Source organism: Tyto alba, unplaced genomic scaffold (genome assembly GCF_018691265.1).
Source record: "Tyto alba isolate M040663 unplaced genomic scaffold, T.alba_DEE_v4.0 Super-Scaffold_5, whole genome shotgun sequence".
Classification (NCBI taxonomy): Eukaryota; Metazoa; Chordata; class Aves; order Strigiformes; family Tytonidae; genus Tyto; species Tyto alba.
In genome coordinates, this window is record NW_024881326.1 from 15,330,737 (window position 1) to 15,354,966 (window position 24,230).

The window sequence follows — 24,230 nt, forward strand, 5'->3', positions numbered from 1 at the left end:
ACAGATATAAAAAGGCAAAAAAGGCCCAGGCTGCCAAACTCTGGGGGTTTGGCAGAGTAACAGAGATAAACTAGTCAGCAGCACAGCTTTCCTGCACTGAGGCTTTCAGATTTCCATGCAGAACCCTGTGCCTCTCTCCTTTCGATTAAGCAGCCCAGAAGTTCCTGGATCCATATATAACATTGAAGAGAAAGAGGGAGAAAAGGAGGAAGTAACGGTAACAGGAATACTTTCCTGAAGTTTACTGCAAGTTGTACATCAGCTCAAAAAGATTTTTAGCCCAAGATACTGTATAAAAATTTCAAAAGGCTTGCTGGGGGAGGAAAGCTGTTACATAATCTATTAACACTTCAAATAGTTTGTGCTGCATTATATTCCTTACAGACATGTGTAGTAAACATTATGCTCTGAACCTCTGGATTCACATTTGCATTGAAGGACCTGTGTTGTGCAGACAAGTTGTGGTGAATCCCACAGGTCTGGAAACTTCCTCCCCTTTAACATCCATCCTCTAAATGAGTCCCCCACCCTGTCCCCTCCTTCACCAAGGACATTTTTAGTAAGATCGCTGTGCAACTAATTACATTACCATGGCATCCAAGTACCACACAGTCATGAGACCTACTTCTTTTAACACCCCTTGGGTTTGTAAAGAGGAGTTAGAGAAACATCCTTACATTTGGAAAGCTGAGGCACAAGGTCAAGTTGTTTGTCCAACATTACTGCAGATGCGCTGGGCAGGAAATTGCTCAGTGCAGAGTAGCTGCTAGAATGGACTAGGTGCCAAAGCAGCTGCCTGACCACCCACTTAACCAACCACCATGTCCTCAGAGCTGCTCTCAGGAGACCGTGCTGGCACGCCAAGAGGAAATCTTGAGCAAATAGAGCGAAATACCTGCTTGCCACCTGCACTCTGCAGTTTCCAGCTACGCCATCAGCCCTCGCAGTAGCATCAGGCCGAACGGGTGGCCCCAGGGCCTTGCCAGCTTCCCAGAGTCCTTCCTTGTATCCTTCTAGTGCCTTTTTCTGCAAAGGTGAATGAGATGTTCGGGCAGCCTGCCCCTAGATGAGCTTGGCCCTGTAGATGGGAGAGGTGCAGATACCCATGCCGAGCATCACAGACCGTGTGTCCATTCGCTCCACAACAAACAAATGTCTGTGGCAAACATCAGGGACAACTTCATCATCCCTCTTGTCCAATCTTGGGGCTGGACCTGTACTGCGTGTTATTCAGGCTGTATTCCCTGACTATGAGCTTCCTATAGATGATGCTCTGAAATGAGCTACCACTTGCATGGATTTTCCATGTGTCCTAACTCACGTGACCTTGTCTGAAACTTGACTTGTCCAAGACAGCTACTCTTATCCTTTTCAGCTCTTCAAGAGTAGAGCACTAACTTGAAGAGCTATTTTCTCCATGCTATTCCTCCACGCAGAACAGAATTACTCTTTATTTCTAATTCCTCTTACTGAATTCTCTCATCTATTTCCATTTGCTTCCTCTAACAGACTCTTTAGTCATGTCTGTGCTACTGGAAGAGTTTGGTCATTACTTACTCCAGCCTGTTGTTTATTTGCCTACTACTGTTATTAGGTCAGTTTAAACCCTGACGAATTGTGTGTTATCTTTGGTGTTGACATCGCTCACTGTTCTGATGCTGAAACCTTTCTTCCTAAATACTTGTGCAGCATTTACACCAAATGATTATTAAAAAGCAACCACAGCAAAACTTGGACTGGAGGGCTTAAGCCCCTCTTGTGGAAAGCTCACCCTGCCCAGTCCCATTTTCAATCACGCCGCCAGATCAACAAGCTTTATGATGGAAACAGGTTCAACTGCAGCTGTTTGACAGGCTCATAATTTATGAGATTAACATAAACTTACAATACTGCTTCCTGAACCTGTCATCCAGGTGAACTAAGACAACCAGCTGAATACTAAGATATATTCTGCCTCTGAAGTATCTTGCTGTATTAAGATGAGGTCTGTTAAAATTGAGAGGGGACTTCAAACAGTCAGGAGTGAAGGACTTTGGCCAAAGGTGTAACCCATTACAGAGCTCGCTTCCATGATAAAACTTGTTCAAATCTTTGCCAAAAAAACATGGACATCATGTTGCCAGTCTACTCTAGGTTGCTCAACATGCAATACTTGTGGTAGCAGACAGATTAATTAATATAGATAACAGAAACAATGGCATACAATCATAAAAGAGAAAGGTGAAACCACAAAGGACTACAGTTTCAATATGGCACAGAGTTGGGTTTTTTAAGTTTCCAGTCCCTTTTCAACATTATTTTTAGAGGAATAGCAGTTGGACAGATACAGCCATGGATAGCCAGTCATGGAGAGAGGGAGAGAGTAAAGAAAATCCTACTCCTGACAATCAGCATCTACACTTCAAGCTGCAGAAGAAACAGCTGACTAGCTATTCATTAAATAGGAGATTTGCCAAACACACTCCCTGATGCTGTTATGCAAGGTAGCACTACGTGTATTCTCTCCTTCCACAGAAATGTAGTCTAAAAGCATTTGTATTTAGTTCTCCCATCCCCCTAAATCTTCTTCACAAAGGACACTGTCACCACCAAAGCTCTGCAACAAGGATCGTTTATATATCTGACAACCTTTAAACCCCCAAAGAAAGGGAAAGGGAAGCAGTAAAGCTCTCTGAAGAGCTCTTTGGTGGAACAAGCAGAATTATGAGCAGCAGGAGAAATATGAGTAATTAAGACAACAGTATATCTATATCTTACAGCTGACAGAGTGAAGCTGCAAGTTAGCTCTGGGCAAGATGTTAGCAGAGGAAAGAACTGAGCAGACTGTTTCTAACGTTCTTGTTGAAAAGCCAGCCCAGGAAAGGCTAAAGGGACAATTTCATTAAAAAGAAGGAAGTAGGTTGGCTTGAGAGAGCGGTTAGATGCAGACTTGTAACATTAAAGGAACAGGTCAACAGCTATCTGTAACAAGACAAGCAATCGTTTGGGGAGTCAGCCAATGTGGCACTCTTCTTCTTCTTAAAAGAAAATGCTCTTAAATTATCGGTGGGTTATACAGAAACTTAAAGCTACAGAACTGCACCGTGGCACAAAACAAAGCACTGGGGTGGATCAAGGCTGCAGGAGAGCAAGCCACAATGTTTTCCAATGGGCAGTCCAAAACAGTGTCTGGTTTTAGGCAGTCAGTGTTCATCCAGAGCCAGCATGGTGGCCAGGGCACGGTGTTCGCTCCAGCCCATGATCTGACCCACACGACCCAGCACCAGCTCGTGTGCAAGGACCCCAGCTTGCAGGACTGTGTTGTCGGGGCTGTAACCACTGCGTGGAGGGGCCAGATCCGATCCCACACAGCAGCTCCTCTGACAAGTGCAAAAACTTGATTTTACTCCTTCCTCCAGTCCCGGCACTCGGCATGCTCCAGCGATTCCTCAGCTGGCAGGACAGCCCTTTGTGGCTACAGCAGCATGGTTTATAGCAGCCCTGAGGCTGTGTTTTCCATCTAGTATATATAAGTGAATTAGTGGAAAATTTGAGCTTACACAAATCACAGAGCTAGCGCACAGTTTGTCAGGGCCATGCAGCCTTTTCTCAGGGCTGGAGCCACAGTAATGAGGTGCATTAAAGAAACGGTGGGCTGCATCCATGGTTCCTGTATTATAGCTGGGTTTAGAGCTGGGAAGGGAAGCGCTGTTAGGTGAGAGGAAAAAAAAGACCTACAGCAGCTCCCATATCTACATAGATAGAATGTATGGCTGGTGCAGTCACCTGGGGCTTGCAGCCAAAAAGATCGATGCACGGATATTCCAAAAGAGCAGCCTTCCTCCCTCACCTCCCAGGCTCCATCTGCATGAAGGAGGAGATGTGAATTACACTGAGTGCAATATTTGCATTGGAAAAATGGTAGAGGGATTGCTCCAAATTTACACTATTGTAAACAAGAACAGCATTTGTCCAAATGATAAGAGCTGTAGCAAAGGCAGAGCCAGAGGACACCGAGTGAGGGTCACCAGCTGCAACTGCTGTTGCCACCCAAGAAGAAGAGCTACATGGCTGCAGCAGGTTGGGAGGTGCCAAAATTTCTCGCTACAATTTTCAAGTGATTGCCCCAGTATGCCTCTCACATTTAGTATATCCAAGCTTCTAGCCATGCTCTGGCCAAGTGCCCCAGCAGCTACTCATTCCTGCTATGCCTTTCTTTATTTGCACCTACAAGTTCCAGGCCTTCACAAGCATTTGTGTGGCCCTATCAACAGCGACAACACTAATTTACATTAAAAATACACCTGGAATACATGCTTTACAGTGAAGCACGGCACAGGTACTCCCAATTTCTTTTTCTTTTCCTACTTCCTCAGTCAGTGCCGCAGTGAGTGATGGATCATGCCATTCCTGACCAGTCCATCACTTATTTGGTGTAGAGAGTCTGACGCAAAGGGTTTTCTTGCTACACACTATTCTCTGCCATTTTCTCTACTATAAAGAAGTACGTGTGCCTGTATGAGGAGCCTGCGTTGCCTTTTCCTGCACAAGGCTGAGAGGAAGCCTGCTCTCTGCACATTTAAAATCACAAACTCTAATGGCTCCTTAAAATACACACTTATATTCAGCCCATACATCAAAATAGATAGTCAAATCCTACTTATAGATCTAAATTCTTCTTATACCCACGTGTAGCTCCATTATGTACCTAAGGTATCACACTGCCTATATATTTCTGCATCCAACTTCAGCCACATCCTAGCACTGATTGAGAGCACCAGAATGCATAGCCCCTAAAAACTCAAAGATTTCTCACTTTCCCAAGCACTAAAATGCATCTAAAATTAGGAAAAATGGCCTCCTGACATTTTGTTGATTTGTCAATGAATTTATTTACTCACTCATCTCACAGAGCAACTGTTTCATGGAAATGCAAAAATGCTTAATATTCCACTGCAACATCAGGCAGAGGTACCTGAGCCTCACCCCTGTGCCAAGCAAAGACAATCACAAGGCTGAAACAGCTCATCAGCTGCTTTTCATATAAAGGTGAGCATCTTTACAATTCTTCGGGATATATATTGTTAGAAAGTGAGCTCAGAACTTCATATTATTATCATATTATAGGCAGCATTCCTTTGATAAAGGGTCAAAGATCAGGAAGACAAGAAAAATAAGGAAATAAAACCCAGCAACAGTCAGATCTTTAGCTGGCATAATTGGACACCGAAGTCCATGGAATTGTGTCCATTAGCAGGAGTGGGTGATCTGACCCATATGCTTACCACTTTCAAGTATAAAGATTAAAACAACACGCCTAACAGCAGAAATGGGTTATATTACATTTCAGAGAGGCTTGGCTTGCCTAAAATTCTGGAGAAATTTTCAGCTTGCTATCATAAAGACTTCAAGACTGTTTACCCAAACTTCTCAATAGCTTCTTCTAAAATAGGATGATGAGCAACCATGTTCAGTAACACAGATTTTTAATGTAATCTGTTTATAGTTTTAGAACAATTTCCAGAATAGAACATTTTAAAATGTCCTGAGCCTTTAGCATTCTCACTTTGATCATCTCCCATCACGTTATGGTTCAGAACAGAACATGATGGAGCCAGGCTAACGAATCTGCCAGAAATTACATCAGAAAGCCAACTGACCTGAAAAAAAAAAAAAAAAAAAAAAAAAAAAAAAAAGTGCTCTATTTAAGCACTACGCTCTTCTTGAACATTTTCCTTTTTATTTTTTTTATACATTTTAATTAATGTTTTACTTTCACTGGATTTATTTTGCTTGCATGAAAGCTCCGAGCTTATTCTTAGAAAAAAACCCTATTGAAAACAAAAGGAGCCTTATTTGACCAAGGGAAGACTGTAGGAGGTCCTCAGATAACAATAGCTAACAATTCTTTTTGGGGTTGAACAGTTTAAATAGCAAACACTTTCTTAAGAGGTTAACTCTAAACAATAATTGCAGATTTTGTAGCCAGTGGAAGAGAGAGATTGGTCTTTGACAGAGTTTATATTACTAACCTGATGCAAGCAGACAACTGCAAAAATGAAGTGATATTAGTGAGAAAAATATTCTTTCTACGTTTAGGCATGAGGAATTGCATAGTAGCAAAGGGCAAATCCTGCTGGCCTCCATGCGAGCAAGCAGTCCTTACACATGAAGACAGGGACTAGACATGGCACTACTGCTCAGTGGACATACTGATGTAGTATGTAATTACTTTAAATATTGTTTAATGCTTCACTTTAAATTTCACATATTTAGCTTACATTCCTTTTAAAAACTTTACCTACACAATATCATTTATTGTCTTTTTAATTCAAGCCATGTTAGAACTGGCAAATAACTTGGTTAAAAAAAATGTGGTAATGATAGCCCCCTTTCCCCTTCTATCTGATGTAGAAATAGATAATTTCTAGTACTAAAAGTGATTAAATTTGGTGCATTTCCAACTTGTATTTTAACAATGCATTACCTCCTGAATTGCTGCATAAATATTAATAGACAGCCTGATATGGAACTTTTGCCCGTAATGCCCTTGGAAAACCATAATCACAGCGAGTGGAGCAAAAGAGATGAGAGAGCGCACTGAAGATGGCGGCTCTATCCCCCAGCTTCACAGAGCTACCCTAGGTCAGGCACTTTCCATGCACTATCACAGATGAGCAATATCTCAAAGCCTAGACTTTGTCTAGTAGATGAAAATCCTACAGACATTAATCTGCCTGATACTCACCTGAAATACACCAAAAAAATTTCCATTGATACCAAGAAAAGCTACACTGATTTGTTCCCAAATTAGACAGACTTAATTTTTGACATAATATACTTTTAAATTTCATCTGCAGATGTTCGCTACTCTAATCACCTCCAAAATTATTATATAATATTTATCTACCTGAATTTCATCCCTCTGATACAATCTCATTAAAAGTCACAATGGCTGTGGCTACCATTTGAAAGAGGCCAAGTGCCTACAGATCCCCTGAAGTCATGCTCAGCCTTCTTGAAAATTGGCCAATTATTTAGATCCCTAAATGTGGACTTTGGGGGCTGAAATTCAGGAAAGCCTTTCGGAAAACCTTTTTGGGCAGCCTTTCTGTTCTGCCATAAACCACGTTTCTGCTTTCTGAGAAGACGACACTATTGATTTTTGTCACTCTAATGCAAGAACCTCACTTGAAACTTCAAAATACTGGCAGTAAAAAGTGCAAGGAGAAAAGATTTCCATTTGCAAACACTTATTGCACAGCTGTATTTTGGACACCAGTGGACTATGCTAAGGGTTAAGTTAATTTAACTTTCACCAACTTAGAAAGCTATGAAAGTATAATCACAAATGAACTCCAGTGGGCAGTTTGGTAGCTCACAGACAAATGTTCTCATTTTTATTCTTTATAGGCAGTGCTCAAATCATCATAAACCATATTTAAGGAGGGAGAAATTTCATGAGAGGAGGGAGCTGTTTTATATGATAGAGGAAGAGAGAAAGGCAACTTACTGTTTTAAAATTTAAATCTAACAAAATTACCAGAAATGCTGCTGGAAACAGAATGCTGAGAATTCATTATTTTGTTTCAAAGTTAGTTTATCATAAATCTGCCCTCTGACACGTAATAACTAGTAACGTTTCGAAGGTTATTTGATAGTAAGTTCAACAGTGTAGGTGACTGAACATGTGAGCTGCATGATAATGAGTCCCAGGGGAAATCAGGCTTTAGGATGCAGGGTGAAGCATCCCTAGGCTTGTATTCAAATGGAAAAAACATATTCAAAAGTTTATTGTTTATCTCCTAAGAACATCAAATAATACACAGTCCTTCAAATCAAATGCATAAAGCACGCTAGAGAACTATTTGCTGGGGGAAAAATGCTTGATTTGAGCCAAATTCAAAAGAAAACTAATAGCTTGTACACTGAAACGCATAGAGTGATTTTGATATAAAAAGTGGAGGGGAGTTTGTTCTTTTACAGAACTAAAAGGCACAGCAAGTCAATTTGCTCTTGCATCAGGCTCTAGAAAGAGGAGCTAGAGAGCATTAAAACTAGTTGTTTTCAAATCCTCGGTGTTTCAGTACAATGGAGTTCTTTAAGTGTGACAAATACAAATTGCACTACTCATCCTGAATTTCATCTCCAAAGTACGTTGCCTGTAATTGATAAATTCGTAGTGTACAAACTAATTTAAAGCCAATAATGAAAGCAAAAGATTTTATTTTTCAGCTAAGAGGTGTGGTACACACACCCCACTCCAGCACCAGAATAGAGCCCCACCTCTCAGCTCGTTAAGCTCTTAAACAGCAAGTCTGATTCTGCCCTTACCAAAGTCAATAGCAGTTTTGTCATTAGCTGCGCCGGAAAAACATGTAAGACAGAACTTTTTTTATATAAACTCTCTGTATCGCAAATGCCGAGGGCAGCGGCATTCCAGGCCCGTAACTACCCGGCCGCTGGCATCCTGCCACCCCACCGCGGAGCGGAGATGGAGGGGACGGGAGCGGGGTCACCCACTGCTCCTGCCCCCCCGGCACGGCCCGTCCGCAGCTGCAGTAGTGCTGCTCATCTCCAGCCTGCGCGGCTCCTGTACGCCGAGCTCTGCGGAAGAGGCACTACGTTTTAGGATTGTTGTTGAGTTTGGATATATCATGGAGAACTGTGCTGCCAACTTTCCATCTTTAGAGACACATCTGAGCTATTAAAAGTGATCAAATGTGACTCATGCTGCTTAGGTGTACAACCATACCTGTCAAGCACGCTAGTTTCCTTCTTTTAACATAGTTACACAGCCCTCTCCGTATCAAGAGGCTGTTATTTCATAATGCATTTTGGACAGTGAGAACAAAATTAGACTTTATTTTCAAGGTATCTTTCAATAACCAAAATCCATTTTCTGTGCATCTTTTTATATTGTCCTCCTTTTTTAATTCGTTACTTAAATTGTTACATACCCTATGCTTGAGTGGTAAAAAGTTATGCAGCATGTATCTTACTTAACATCACTCTATCAGTCCTAACTCTTAATATTATGATGGCTTTTTTCAGAAATGTAGCTGGCAGAGGTTTACTGACACACAACAAATCCTAATTATCATTAAAACACTAAATTCTATATTGACAAAAATCAGAGGTTGAAACGCTCTTAACTTGACAAGCTCTAAAATATCCGATGAATGTTTGTTTATTTGCTTCTATATTAGTATATATTTCCAACATGGCTATTTTCCATACCTTAACTTTGGGTAAACAACAGCATTTAAATATGCACCAAAGGCAAAGATAAATAAAACCAAGGAAACAGGCAATAATGCTGTCTAAAATGCTTTTTACTATTCTTAATAAGGAATTACTACATAGAAGATGACTGAAGCCAAAAACTAGCACAATCTCGTAGAAAATGTATTTAGAATAGATGCCAAACTTTCCGGATTCATCTCTTGAAATATTATGTTACCCATTGTTCAGATTTTGTTAATGTTTACACATGGAAATTGTACTGAGAAAATTAGAGCTACATTAAAACATGAAAGACATGAAAAATGGCCACGGAGCTATTAATACAAATATTAATAAGAATGGTCTAAACCAGATCAGTCTTGAACTTTTATTATTATTCCAGCAAATAGTTAAAAATGTACGTTGCTAGATGAAGTTAGTCCTGCCCAGTGCAGCGATATTAAAACGTGCATAAATCAGTGTGCTCATTTTCCTATCAAGCACAAAGCTCCTGGCTGCCGGTTATCGGAGGTATTCGCAGATCCGCACCAAGCGACTCGACTCGGGGTCCTTCCTCTGTGTGGTCTTTCAGAACTGTCGTTATCAGCTTTCTGTTTATTATTGTGCTCAGTTTAAAGGGAATTTGCCAAGTGATCCCTGGACTCCAATCTTTAGGCCTGTTGTCAGGACAAATTAATTTCTGTGGAAACCCACTGTGCCTCAGATACCATCTAGGAAATGTAGGATTAATGGAGTCCCTGTACAACAAGCTTTGTAGTGCGGCTGCTGGGGGAGGGGAGCGACTCTTGGAAGAGAGAAATAACAAAAATAAAGCCCCTGCACTTTGGGTTAGTTGTGGGGGACTTTACAATTTTTTATTAGGCCAACTCACATCAATAATATTTAAAATACAGTGTAGTAAATGAATACAAACAGGCAACTTTTTAACAAAAAGAACAGTGAATAGAAACTATATTACCAAAGATGAGGGATTTGAGGTCTAATTATCAATGTTTTATATTTTATACGCTCAAACCAATCTCGTCAGTAGGTAAAAACAGGATATTAAAAGAAACAGCCTCCCGTGAATCTTAGTAGAAAATAATGAAACCCAATACATGATCTTTTGGAAAAGAGGTATTAAAGCTGGATTTCCTACAGGGCCAGGTCATTACTATGTTAGCTGACATTTGAAGCTCTTTTTTGAAAATGCATATTATTTCACTGTTAAAAATGTTCAACTGTCACTGTTCTTTGCCATAAGTATACTTAAAAAAGACTTTCCTGCCTAGAAAGAATAAGCAATTATTTTTCTTAGTGTTGCTAAACTAGAGCTGAATTTAGAGCTGTAACAGGTAAAGTAATATTTTCCCCTTACGTTTTTCCTTTGTCCACAGTATAACAAGCAAAGCAAAGTGAAGCAAAGCGAAGCAAAGAGAAGCAAAGCGAAGAGCACACTAATACATTTTTATCGATCCTTTCTCACTTTCAGGAGGATGACTGCCCATGGTTAGATACACAGGTTTAATATCTTACTACCTTACAAAGGGGGAATTCTTACCCTTATTCTTTCCTCTCCAAAGATAAATCAGTTGATAATATACAGAACAAAGCTGGTAGATACACAGGTCCACATTCTGTATTGTATTACATCTTGTGACTCCCCTGCGGAATCTGTGAGTTGTAAATCAGCCCTGAAGTTAGCCTAAAGTGGCACTAAAACGCTTAATGGATCACAGAAAACAACAACAACACACAAACAACAACCCACACTCCTTTAAGGTCAAATGCTATAAGCAGAATTTGGCTTTCTAACATGGTGTTGTTACGATATTAAACCGTTAATAGCAGTGCTAATTTTGCCACAGTGCATTTCTATCACACTTCTAATACCTTATAAACTTGGCAGATGCAGATGCTGAAACTGCAGCAGAAAGCTCCTTTAACATATCTCTCCAGTTTGCAAATACCTCTGTGCACGCTGATTTTCCTTCAGAGGACAAGAACAGGGGCATTGCAAAACTTCATGTTTTTTGTGTGGTACCACATTTTGTTTGGAACAGCATTTATGAAGAAGATTCATTTTGGGAGATTATTTTATTAGTCTAACAATCACCTGCATATGAGAACTACTTTCTTTATATTAAATATTCCAAATGAGCGTATTCTTCCCTAACTAAAACATTTAATCTTGAGAGACTTTTTATATGCCAGTTTTTACTACTATGGAAATTCAATTAACTCCATAATTATGAACACAATTACCACTGAGTGTTACATGTGATTTGGTGGTAGCAGCTACATGGCACCCACATACACTCTGTTTTACGATTTAAAACTTGTAGTAATAATAGGCAAAATTTCCCAAAGATCATTCTTATTCTTTGGGTTGCATGCACTGTTTTATGTATACAAACAATTTTTAAATATGCTGTTCACATTTTGGCAATTAAGTGTTTAATTGCAGTAAGCATGTGATTTGCAACCAGTGGGCTGGATTCCCAGCTGATAGACAGTCACCCAAACTGTGACAATTTACCTTAAGTGTCAGCCTGGCCCCATTAACTCATTCCATGCCAAACCTCATACCCAGAGCAAAGGCAGTAAATGGAGCCCTTGTGATTTATGCATGGAGAAGGAAAAATAAGCTTAAAAAAAAAAAAAAAAAAAAAAAAACAAAAACAAACATATATAGTGGAGGAAGAGAAACTCTATAAAGTCTTTTAAAACTTCACATACGGGCACGGCCAAGAAAAGAGCCTCTAGGCAGGGGAAGGCTGTGGAGGATTGCCACGACAGAGCCCTGCAAGCCCTCTGCACCCAGCGGGATGAGCGGGTGTTTCGGGGTGAAGCCAGCGGGTCAAGAGGCAGGATCCAGCGGGGTGGGCCGAGGCGCTGCCCGGCAGGAACGGCCACGCAAGCCGGCTGCAGGTTGCTCCCGTAGCGAGCAAGGGGCTGCGGGCTGGGCCGCTGCCAGGCTGAGCCCGTGAGCTTCTGTAGAAATCATTACAGCACGCCGGTTGTTACGCCATGCCAGGAAGCACCAGGCTGGGGTCAGCAAGGGGTCTAAGGACTTTACATTTGGGGGTTTTAGGACTGAGATGTCTAAAAGCAAAGTTTAGGAGTGCAGTCATGACACAGATTATACAGAGAGTTCAAGGTGGAATTCAGTGCTCTCCGTACACATACGCCTTTCTACAGAACTTGGAGAAATACCTCGGGTAATGGTCACCACACAAAAAATCACTCTTCACTTCCTGCTGTCACACCGGCTGAATATCTGTGGCATCTCCTACGTCACAGGCATCTGTCAACTCCCCACTGATAATCTGTTCATGCCCTCATCGCATTAGGTACACTACACCCCCTGCACATTGGAGGTCAGATAGCATCATTACCATGCTACACTGCAAAGAAGGCAAATTATCTTATATGGGCTTATACTATTTCAGACATCATGCAGAATAATTCTGATACCACTCTTGCAACCTTTTGTCTAGACCATGCAAACCTCCAGCTCATGTAACTCAGCCTAGCTCCCTGAATGGCAGCACCACTGTGCCCATTTATGTCAGCTGAAGGTCTGGCCCCACATGCTCTTCTTAATCTAATAAGAACCCATTTCTGCTGACACAGTAATATCTACAGTGACCTCCACCTTTACCTACTCTTCTTTGTATAAGAGGTTTTTTCCACCTACAGGTAAGTGCACAGGTGGGCAAGTCTCCTTCAACACAGCAACCAGGCGATCAACAGTCTTTTACTATAATCACTCTTCAACTAACTGAAAATCAGAATTACCCATGTGACTTCTCTAAATAAAAAGTGATCTGCAATCTACAAATCTGAATTCAGAACATGTTCACAATCAAAATACAAAATGCAGTTACAGTTCAGTTCTCGGTAGATGCTAGTCACTACTGTAAAATTATTGCATGCATTATTTTAAAAGAAAAAGCTGAAGGGTATAACAAGAACAGGGGTCAAAGCATTTCCAGACTTGCCAAGGGTTAGGTCTTACCAACAGAGTAAAACATTTAGGCTTTAATGGAAAATTACAAATATATATAAAATGAACCATAAATAGGCTTCTTATGGAAACTCATGTCTCATAACAGGAAAGGTACAAATATTTCATAACATATCAAGCCCACTGTATGTGTACATTCATGCTTCTCTCATTCCTGGCACTATAACCACAAAAAAAAAAAAAAAAAAAAAAAAAAAAAAGGCAATTTAACAGCACTGGTAACAGGAGTTTTCCAGTCCTGGGGTATGGAATCTCTATCTCCAGAACCTGGTTAAACCTGCAATCCCAGTCAATAAATGAAAACAACAGGAAAAACAAGAAGACAACATCAGAGGACGCAGACCAGCAAGATCCCAACCCAGCAGCCCTTAGTCTTAGCCATCCTTTAAAAACACACCAGATATGCCACTGCAAATCAAGCTGCCATGTGATTTGTTTTCTAAAACAACATCTCACTCTGCTGTGGAAGAAATTGAGTCCTTATTCCTCTTTAATATTCATAAAGTATGGAGCTACATTAACAGCTAAGTTTTAATTTCAGAAACATTCTGACATTTACAAAGAACAGATTCTAGTCCTGGTTTCACAGTAGGTTTTTTTCCCATTATCACTGTTATTACTAGTATTAGTATCACTGTAGAAGTGATTAAAAGGTCCTGGGCATTTTATTAAAATAGTCCAGATCTACTCCCCTCTTCAGAATCAAGGTACATTCTGTTCTTTTATAAACAGGAATAATCTTTCTGGAAATTAAATTTGAAGTACTGCCTATTCCTCTCTCCCTTCTGAAATAGAGGTACTTTTGCTGTTAAAATTGTATGTAAGAATTATTCTGAGTATTTGAAGCAGAAGCAAAAATATTTACTATTTAATGCTGAATGCTTCCCAAATCTGCTCATAAAACATGAAAATAATAAAAGTGCAGTAACAAGCCAAATCTTCAAAATTCTCAGGGAAGTCAAGGAGAGAGATCCCTCACAGAAGCCAACAGCTTTAGTCCCTACGTCTATTTTCAGGTGATCATTTGCAGAAGCGCAGGCACACAAGGTTTGTGATTTTACAGAAAGGACTCTTTTAGCTGCAATTTTGGAAAAATGCATTTTTGTTTACTGAGATAGCCTAGCAGTAACTAAGTATGTTTGTGCATCTTTTTCTATATTCCTCACTAAATAGAAATTCAAGAGTCTTAGGCGTACATTAAATGCTTTCAAAAATCAATTCTAGGCTGGCATAGAAGTTAACCAGTCTGACCTCGTGATTACAAACTAAACACTTCCTTAGGAAACAAGGTGGAGGAATATTTTATGTTTCGATGATTATTTGAGAAAGTACCATCACATATAAAGATGAGAAACCATGGCAATACTTAAGGAAGTTTATCTACAGATAATTGCATGAGGCATTAAAATAGGGCTCATGATTCATTCAGAGTGTTGGGACATTGTACTATTAAAATACATAAACAAAAGGCAGTATCCAGCATACAACTCATCCAAACTGTAACAATCACTTTGAATTTCATGTATCATTGGAAAAAGAGAATCATATTACCTAGTTCCTACCTGATTACTCCGATTTTTTTACCTCTGGAACCTTAATATCAAGACATACAACAGCCAAGAAAGCAGTAGTGAGATATGCATTTATTCTAATGGCTAAAGAGCATCTTCCAAACTACCTTGGGAAGGATGCAAAACAGTAACAAAATATACTTCTGCAGTTCCATGTTCCTGAGGACTAGGTGCATATTTAATGCCCAAGTACTAATGTGCCTTGCAACAGCATTTTCTTCATTCTTACTAGTGTCAATAGCAGTGTAACCCCAGAGCTTTCAAATAAACGTTTGCATTAGTTTGATCATATAAATGCTCTACCCAGTAATTAAATCCAGTTCGTATTTTTAAAGTGTGCACTGAGCAATATTCTGCACAGAGCCAAACCGCATTGTATTTGTATACACCATCTCTCAGTTCTGGGAAATCCATAAATTCATTTGTCAAAGGTAAAAATACTTACGCAAAATTCCTGCTAAATCTTTTGAAATGATTTGTTCAAACTCTTGACATAGCATTTTGCTCTAAACAAATTTCTAGACAACCCTGTGATTTTCCATCTCTGAAAATATACTGTTACCCCTCCATGAAACTAGAACAGAGGGTCTGAGAGAAAGGAAATTATTAAGCATTCTAGTGGGTTTTTTCCAACAAAAACTAAGATAGAGGTCAATGAATAAGTATGTGCAGGCTGGAACTTAAATCCTCTGGGGTGACTGTAGGCTAATTAATAATTAATGCCAGAGACATGGTGTTTGAAATGCAGATGTGATAACTGGAGGCCTGGCAAAGCTGTTCAGAGGAAGCAGATTTGGATGCTATAGGGAATAGGCACTCCCTTGCCGGCTGGCTCTGAAAGCAGACCTGGGTGCAAAGCAGGGCCTATGGTTTAGATTATATTCCCCTCAGCTGTTAATTACCTGAACCTACTTTGAAGTTTTTCTCTTTTTATCCTCTGCATGAAAAGAGATTGGTTCAGCCAAGGGACTTGAAAAAATGATCAAATACATGGAGTAGAGGAGGGGAATAGAACTTCAGATATAAAAAAAGATAAGGAAGAAAAACACTCAGGGAAACATACAGGAACATATTAGGAAATGCATGAGTGTGGCTCAATGTTTCAAGCGAGTTGTGCTGCTCTAAGTTATTTCAGCCGTTAAGTAAACCCCCACGCATTTTATGAATAGATTTGTTAAAAGGAATCTCTTACTATATGTATATAGTTTACATTAATTATTTGATGAAAGTACCATAGGTGATTTCCTATGCTATTTTTAATTCAATAAAGTCATTTAAACCTCCTTATGTTTGGGGCTATTTAATGAGGTGTGCAACATTAACAGAATCACCAATGAGCTGTTACCACAAGTATTAAGATTCTGCAAAAAACCCCACTCATTTTCACGAAGGAGAGAGATGGACACAGCCTGGGTTCCTCACTGCCGCTGAAAGGAATGGCGGGGGGGGGGGGGGGGGGGGGGGGGGTGGGAAGCGGGTGCCTTCCAGCACCTCAGCTCCTTTCTCCTCGGGGGGGTGGGGGCACCCAAGGGCAAACGCACCGTTTCCACAGCAAGTGGGGAGCGGGGTGCCACGCCGGGCCGCGGCGCGGGCAGGGCTGGGGGGTGCCGCCCGCACCCTGTCGGCGGCCGGGAGGCGTTTGGGGACCACACAAGCACCCTCCGAGCGCAAGGCAACACCCCATTGCCAAAAGCGGGGAGAAGGGAGGGGGGGGAGGGTACCTCTTGCCACACCGCCGTCACAGCGAAAGGCGTCCCCACGGCGAGAGGGGCCGGCGGGGCGGGGCGGGCCCCCGGGGGCGGCGGGCGGCAACCAGCTCCGCTCGCCCGGAGCCGGCCGGGTCCCTGCGGCAAGAGGGGGCCGCTGAACTCGCCTCCCCCTTTTTTCGCTTTGCAGTGACAGATCGCTCCCTTTTCAAAGAGTCTCCAGAGCCTCTTTTTTTTTTTTTTCTTTTTTTTTTTTTTTTTTTTTTTTGACGCTCTTCCCCACTCGTTAGAGCCTGTCCGTTCAAAGGCTTCCCCGGCTAAACTTCCCAGCAACTTCACTAAAACCCTTTGAAACATGGGGAAAGGGGGGGATTTATATTGAGGGTTTGGGTTCTTTTTTTTTTTTTTTTTTTTTTTTTTTCTGGAGTACAGTAGGTGAAGCAATCTCTCACGAACTCAGGGCTGGTTGTGTTTAAAAATTAATTTGAAAATGTCTGTCTTCAGGGCGCAAGCGTTTTGCATTTAAGCCTATCACCCTGGCATCTCGTCACAGCTTGCTGATGTGGCGAGCCTTTGCATCCCGTCTCGTCCGAAACCAAATATTTCTGCACAATTTCTCTATTCAAGCACCGTCTTTCACCGTGACGTAAGGGAACCACGCAGCTGTATGACAGCCTAATGCCTAGGTACACACCTGTGTGATGCTCTCCCTCCGTTGTGGAGGTAATTCCCAGTGTCGCTGGGTTATCCACTCGTGTATTATTTACCTGCAGCTAAATTAAGCTTCGAGGTGAAGATGATGACTCCGTCCCGGGGCGGAGACCGCCTCGATCTCCGCCAAAACGGGCGTGGGAAACGCATCGGTGTTCGCGTCACGGGCGTGGGGTGGCCCAGGGAGAGCCACGCCTGGGAGGGAGAGGGGCTTTTAATGAAATCATAACATTCAAAGAGTTTTCTGTTAAATCCTGCTAATTTTCTAGGTGAAGGCTGTGAAGTGAATGTGAGGAAGCATTAAAAGGAATTGAATTTGCATTCCTTATGCTACAGGCACATGTTTACATGACCTTTAAAACAGAATTAAAGCTGTATCATCAGCAGCTGTAGGCAATTCACATTACTAAGGCAATCAAATCAGAAGGCTAAACTAACTATAAAACATAAATTAAACTGATAGAGAATCATCCTAATTCACTAGGTTTACTTGCAATTTACTTATCCGCTACTAGTAATTTCTAAACAGTTTGGAGAAGAAGCAAGTAGCAAATACTTGAATGTGGCACTTCAGAAATGTGTTGTCCGAGGGTGAGAGCTGGCTCTCCCGGGGGCTCTTCATTAGCGGGTCCGGGCACGGTCCCCGCCGCCCGCCCAGGGGTCCACGAAGGGCCCAGAAACTGGTACCTGCAACTGCTGTATCTCTAAGCCCCCAACTTTACTGGGTTGGCTCAAGCCCCCCGGAGTCCCCTGGCTCTCTGGAGGACTCTCAGGCACGCCGTTTATTTTCTAAAATGTTAAATAACTCCTTGTCCAATAGAGTTCGCGTTGCACCGCTCCCTTCTGTCTTCCTCCCGCAAACCCAAGAGGGACAATTTCCAATGAACAATTAAAAAAAAAAATAATAATCATCATTATTAAAAAATTTAAAATCGATACCTCCGATGATTTCATTAGAAGTTTGCATTGTGCATTCCCCGGCTCTGCTCTGGGCGGCCCACATCGGGCAGCCCCAGCCCCGCTGCCCCGGCAAGGCCCGGCCACAGCCCCCCCCGAGCCCCCCGACTTTGATTTATTCTTATTTATTTCTTGCAGGCGGCGCAGCCGAGGGTCTGCCGCTCCCCCTTTGATGGCCACTCTCCCGTGTGCGCTCCCATTTGTCCTGGGGACTGGGCTGATTTATCGCCCGCCCGCCTGCCGAGGAGCTTCTCCCCCGCTCCCCACGCAGTTCCCGCGGTGCCCGGGACTCCCCGAGGACGGCAAAGAGGGGAAGGGAGGGGGAAGGGGTGCTGAGGCTTTTCCTGGACGGGGAAGGGGGGGAGAAAAGGTACAAGGGGCTGCCAGGGCACCTCGCACGCTGGGGGAGAAGCAGCTGGAGAGGGCTCAGCCCCAGCCCTTTCTGCAGGGCCTGGGGTCACTGCTGCGGGGGGGGGGGGGGGGCAGCGAAGGGGAAGCAGATCGCAGTGCAGAGAGGGGAGTAGCGGGGGGGGCCCCCTCCGGCATCACCCGGCCGCCCCAGGCGTGCCGGGGCCCCCTGAGTCTCGTCCCGGTGGGGTGGAGGTGGGGGGCGGCGTGAGGCACCCCCAAGCTGCGGGGGGGGGATGTTAGGGGGGTGTCGGGCTTCCCAGCTCTGCTGTGGGCAAAGCCTTTGTCTGCTGCGTGGGCCCCGCCGAGACGCCCTGTGCGCAGCCAGGCTCAAGTTCTGCCACCCGCGGCCCCACGCGAGAACCCGGCAGCGAGCAGAGGGGGCTGTCGCAAAGCATCCACCTGCACCGGCACGGTCCCGGGTGACACGGCGAAACCCAAACTGCCCACGGCCCTTCACACTTTCTCGCATAGCCCAAGCGCGATTCACGAAGGAAACATCTTTTAGCAACACAGCCCGGCCTGAAAGTTCAGATTTTTGTAACAGCTTTGATTGGCGAGACCCGAATGAAACGGGAAGTAAACTTTCCACCAAGCCGTAAACATTTCGTCTGTGAGAAAACCAGGAATTAGCTGTACCATCTACGTATTTATAAATGTAAATCTAGCAATGACGAGGAGCTTCAAAATGCAGGAGACGTTTAGATCCTTTTGCAGGATCAGGAGCATCTCTGGCTGCTTTGCACGCGGAGTGATAAAGCTGGAAAAACGTAGAGTTTGTTTGTTTTGTTTTGTTTTGTTTTTTTAAAAAAGAAACCCCCCAAAAACCAACCAAACAAACAAAAACCACACTGAAATTGTTCAATAAGCTGACAAACAACAATGCAGGTATTTGTCATCCAAGGAATAGAGCTATTTGTCTTCAATATCTCATTAGTCAACAGAGGTTAAATAGCATGCCATTTAGTGCGTCCTCAAATCCAACCTACTTTCCTTTAAATATATCTGTGCAGAAATCTGTCCGTTCAGGAATTGTATTTGGATTATTTCTAAAATACAGGCGAGATGGCCTCTGATTCGGGAAGGGACCTGGGTCCCGTCCCCCCGCGCACAGTGGGGACATCACTAACACCATCGCCCCTCTTTGCTGGGAGAGGCTGCCCTGGTGGGGAACACGGTTGGTGGAGAAAAAAAAAAAAAAAAAGAAAGAAGGATAAAAAAAAAAAAAAAACAAAAAAAAAAAACAACACCCGGAATTTCGGTCCAGGATGAAACAAGCTCATTCTTGTCATCACGCCTGTTTGAATGGCACGGTGAGGAAAGTGCCTACGTAAAAGGGAAGTGATCCGCATTGTTGTGCAGATCTATTAACTCCCGGCGTGACCCCGGGAGCGGCGGCACTCGGCAGCCGCGCGGGAGAGGCACCGGCCGCCGGCGGGACCCTGCGCCGCAGCCCCCCCGCCCCGGCGCCCGCTCGCCATCCGTATTCTTCGATTAAGCACAACAAAACCCCGACGTTTCAATACGTGGATTTAATAAACGGCAAGACCGGTCCCACGGTAAAAACGTACACTTTGGAGAGACTTCCCGGAATATTTATTTTTTTGCTCTCGACTGCAAATCAACCAAATGCTCGAGACAATATCTGCTACAAACCAACCCAGCTAAAAAAATAACAGTGACCTGAACATGACGTGGTAGCGCACAAATGAACGACATTTTTTTTTTTTTCCCCCAGCAAGTACATTTTTCAAACATTAACAACGTGGGAAAAAAAATATTATTAACAACAATAATAATAATAATAAATAGGCGATTAGAGCAGAGGAGCGAGGAGTCGCCCAACACGCTTTGGAAACCGCAGCAGTTAGAATACAAATGCTATTTACCTTGTGATTTTCTCTGCCCGGGACTGGCTTTATTGTCCCTCCCTAGCCTTTCTCCGGGCGCAGGACCAGCCCAGCCGCAGCAACGCTCCCTCCGTGCCGGGCTTATTACTAACGGACGGGTGCTCGGAGAGATTTGGGGGGGCTGCATTCATTCTTACATTAGGACTATTTTAATTTGCAATCTGTCAGTCCATCTCTCCTGGCTGTGGCTCTGAGATGGCAGTGTGGCTGTGGCTCTCCCTCCTCTCTCTCCCTGCACAGCATTCACTCACGTTCAAGAGCAGCCAACAGAGACCAAAAAAAAAAAAAAAAAAAAAAAAAAAAAAAAAAAAAAGAACTAATTGAGCTTGTGTCGGTATTGGCTAATTTCTGCTAATACACTGTAAATTCCTCTTTTCCTCCTAACCTTCCCCCATGCAGGTTAGGTTTTCACAAAGCATCTCCGGAGATCCAAGAGCCAGGTTCTCAGCCCTGCTGCTGAGCTGATGGGTGCCTGGGCTTCAGTGTTAGTACCAGCGCCTCGATGTACACAATGAAAACCTTAACTCCTGGCTTCAGAAACGGTTAAATTGCCCTTTCCCAACCCCCACCCCCGTTATGATTGACTCTGTTTTTAAATTTGCACTTGTTCCCACCAAGCGCAATCTAACTCGTCCTGTCTCTAAAGTGAACTTGTGTTGAAGGTGAAGTTTTCAATATAGAGGTCATGACACCGAGCCACAGCTTACCGCTCCGAGCTTCATGCTGTATTAAACACAATCAAAACGAACCCCTTTTAGACCTATTTTTTTCTTTCTTTCTTTTTTCTTTTTTTCCCCTCCCGCAGATGAACAATGAGGAAAAAAAAAAAAATCTCTAAAATAGAATAAAATCAGCTCTGCCACGATAACCAACCCGTTCCTCCCGCTTCTGGGCTCGCTCTCCCCGAGGTCCCTACCTATAGAGAGGCGCCTACAGAGCCGGTTAGAAACACAAACACACACACACGCGTTTTAGTTATAGCTCTTCGGGGGCGATCTGGGGGTTGGGTGCCGGGGACAGCCCTCCCTGCCCCGCCGGAGAAGCGCCCGCCGCCCCGCGGGCTCCACTCGTGGGTGCCGCTGCCGCTCCCGCCGCCTGCCCGCTGCCCACGAAAGGGAAGGGACGAGTGAGCCACGCACCCGGGTGACCCCCAGAAACTCTCGGTCCCGCCTGTGCCTCCGCCGGGCGAGGGGGACTCGACACAATTACAGCTCCTCCACTTCAAAGCGGGGTTTTTCTCTATAGCGACTTCTAGCTGCCCCAAGACGGTAGGCTGCCTTCAGCTATTGTGCGATCTTTTTCATGCGAAAGATTTAGCAGGGAAAAAAAAAAAAAAAAAAAAAAAAAAAAAAGATATTAAAGCGCGTTATTTGTTGGGGAAACGCGGGTCCCTCCAGTGCGAAGGCACCCAGAGTCATGGGGTTGGAGCGCCCAGTCCAAACCCAGAAACTTTTTTTTTTTTTTTTTAACTTTAATGGATTTCAGTCTATGAAAAATAAGTTACAAATTCTTGCAACAGTAGCTTTGCATGTACTTATTTTTCTCCCATGTCCAGACGGGGTCGTCTATTGAATAAGGCTCTTTTATTCTGCATGGGGCAGGGGATTTGTGGCCATGGTCCCCCTTTTATTCCTCTCTCTATGGAAACCCAGATCATGGGGAGAAATATGCGAGGCTGAATAAAGAAAAGCAGCAGAAAGGACCGCTTGAGAGCGGCATCTGTTACACTTGGGAAGTTAGACTGACAGGAAAGAGCTAAAGAAACCCTCTCCAGCAGATTAGTTAGAACAGCAAGAAGATTTAACTATATGCAGATAAAAACACTCTAAAATACACCATACTCTCCTATAGGCGAGATGAGAGGCTACTCTCGTCAGGAGCGGAGTGCCGCGGAGCCGGGCTCTGCCTTAGATACATTTACAACAAATATTAAAATGGGACGTTCGGGGTTTTATTTCCCTGCTAGAGACTCTGCCTTAATTAAACGGCGGATCTGAACATCTATTTTCACGGGCAATGGGATTTGAAAAATCGTTTCGGAAGTTAAAGTGCAAATTCATTTTAAATAATTTAGTTACGTTTTTATACAGTGAAGCTTTTTTTATTTTTTTTTTTTTTACTTCCGCCGGCTCCGGTGATATTTATTTCGGGCAACTTGTGAAGGAGGAGAGGGGGGGGGGGAAGGGGGGGGAGAAGAGGAAAGAAAGGGGAAGAAAAAAAAAAAAAAAAAGAAGAAGAAGCAAGCGGGCTGCTAATATAACTCTTTCTCGGCCCTCCCCGCCTTCCCCCGCGCCTCCGGCGGGCTCGGCCGCGCTGCCCAGTGCCGCTGCTCCGCCCGCAGAGCCCGCCGCCAGAACCGGGGCTCCCCCCGAGGCATCTGTCACCTCCTGACCCCCCCCACTCCCACCGCCGCTCGCACCCCCCCCCCCTTGCTTCCCCACTACCTGCAAACTTTAGTTTTTATTTATTTCCCAAGTTGCCTCCCCCCCACCCCCGCCCCAGCCTCCCGGGGATGCGGCCGGCGCGGAGCCGGCGCGGGTGCGCAGCGCAGCGGCCGCCCGCCGGGGACCCGCAGCCTCCGCGATATATCGCGATTTGCCTCCAGCCACGCAGCCCGCTCTGCATTTTAACGGCCAGCCCTGCCTTTGCCCCCTCTCACACGCTGCGCCCTGCCCGAGCCCCGGCGAGAAATTATTGTGATGATTATTATTATAATGAGGAAAGAGATGCTACCCGGCTATAAAGGAATGAGAGGAGCGCTCACCTTATTTATATCTATTTTCTCATTTTCTTGAATTTTCTTCAGATCTGTCTTCTCAGAGAAACTAATGCCTTAATGACTTTCTGGTAGCTGCAAGCCTTCTTTTATTTCTGCTAAATATATGAAAATGTATGCAAATTTAAATCAAGCTTAACCTAGGAGCTCTTGCAATATATTTAATGGAATTTCAAACCAATAAGGGAACTCTGATGCAGTCTTCTGTAAGTGCAAATATAATTACGCAGCTAGGTTACCTCCAAAATTATGCAGGGAAAGGTCATTTTTTAACTCGGGAGCGGTTCGGAGGTACCAGGGGTTTGGCTCTCCCCGCCGGAGCGTCCCGACCCCCGCCGAGGGACCCCGCTGCCGCCCCGGCGGGGCTCCGCGGGTGCGGGGCGGCTCCGCGGGTGCGGAGCGGCAGCGGCGGGGCTCTGCCAGACGGGCCAGAGCCGGCCGGGGGACACAGAGCTGCTCCCCCCGACCCCTCGGTGGGGCCTGGGGACCGCGGGCGCTTTTTCCCCCTTTATTTTTCCTTTCTCCCGTTTTCTTTTTTTTTTTTTTTTTGATTTTTTATTTATTTTATTTTCCCCCTGCAGACCGCACGCCGGGCGCGCACCGGTCCCGCATCGCGCCCGTTGCGTTTCGCCTCGCAAACTTTAAGGACGCACCACCGGGATTTACTGACGGCGAGGTCGGAAAGCGCCTTTTGGGGGCTTTTTTTTATTATTATTATTTAGGGGGGGGGGGGGTGGTGGTGTTTTTTTTGTTGTTTTTTGTTGGTTTGGTTTTTTTTTTAAGTTTTCGCTCCCCAGCGAGCACCGCGGGAGCGCACGGCCCGGGGCGGGCGGGAGACGCGCTGTTCTGAGCGGAGCGGGGCGGGCGGCGGGCCCGGAGCGGCGCGGGCCCCGGGGGCGCGGCGGGGGCCGGGCGGCTCCGCGCCGGGGTGGTCCCGCCGGGCTGCCGCCGGGGCGC

The 24,230-nt window shown here is 44.2% G+C and overlaps 1 long non-coding RNA gene across 7 annotated transcripts in view; it reads right to left on the minus strand.

The window, feature by feature from the left end:
• LOC116963788 overlaps positions 1 to 24,028 on the minus strand; it is a 90,408-nt gene extending 66,380 nt beyond the window's left edge. For 5 of the 7 annotated variants that reach the window (XR_006166973.1, XR_006166976.1, XR_006166975.1 and 2 more), the window contains exon 1: positions 23,262 to 24,028. This is a non-coding gene — a long non-coding RNA (uncharacterized LOC116963788). Of the gene's footprint in view, positions 1 to 20,476; positions 20,749 to 23,261 lie in introns of those variants that run through there. The other 2 variants (XR_006166974.1, XR_006166978.1) reach the window with 2 other exon arrangements.
• Between the last annotated feature and the right edge of the window lie 202 nt (positions 24,029 to 24,230).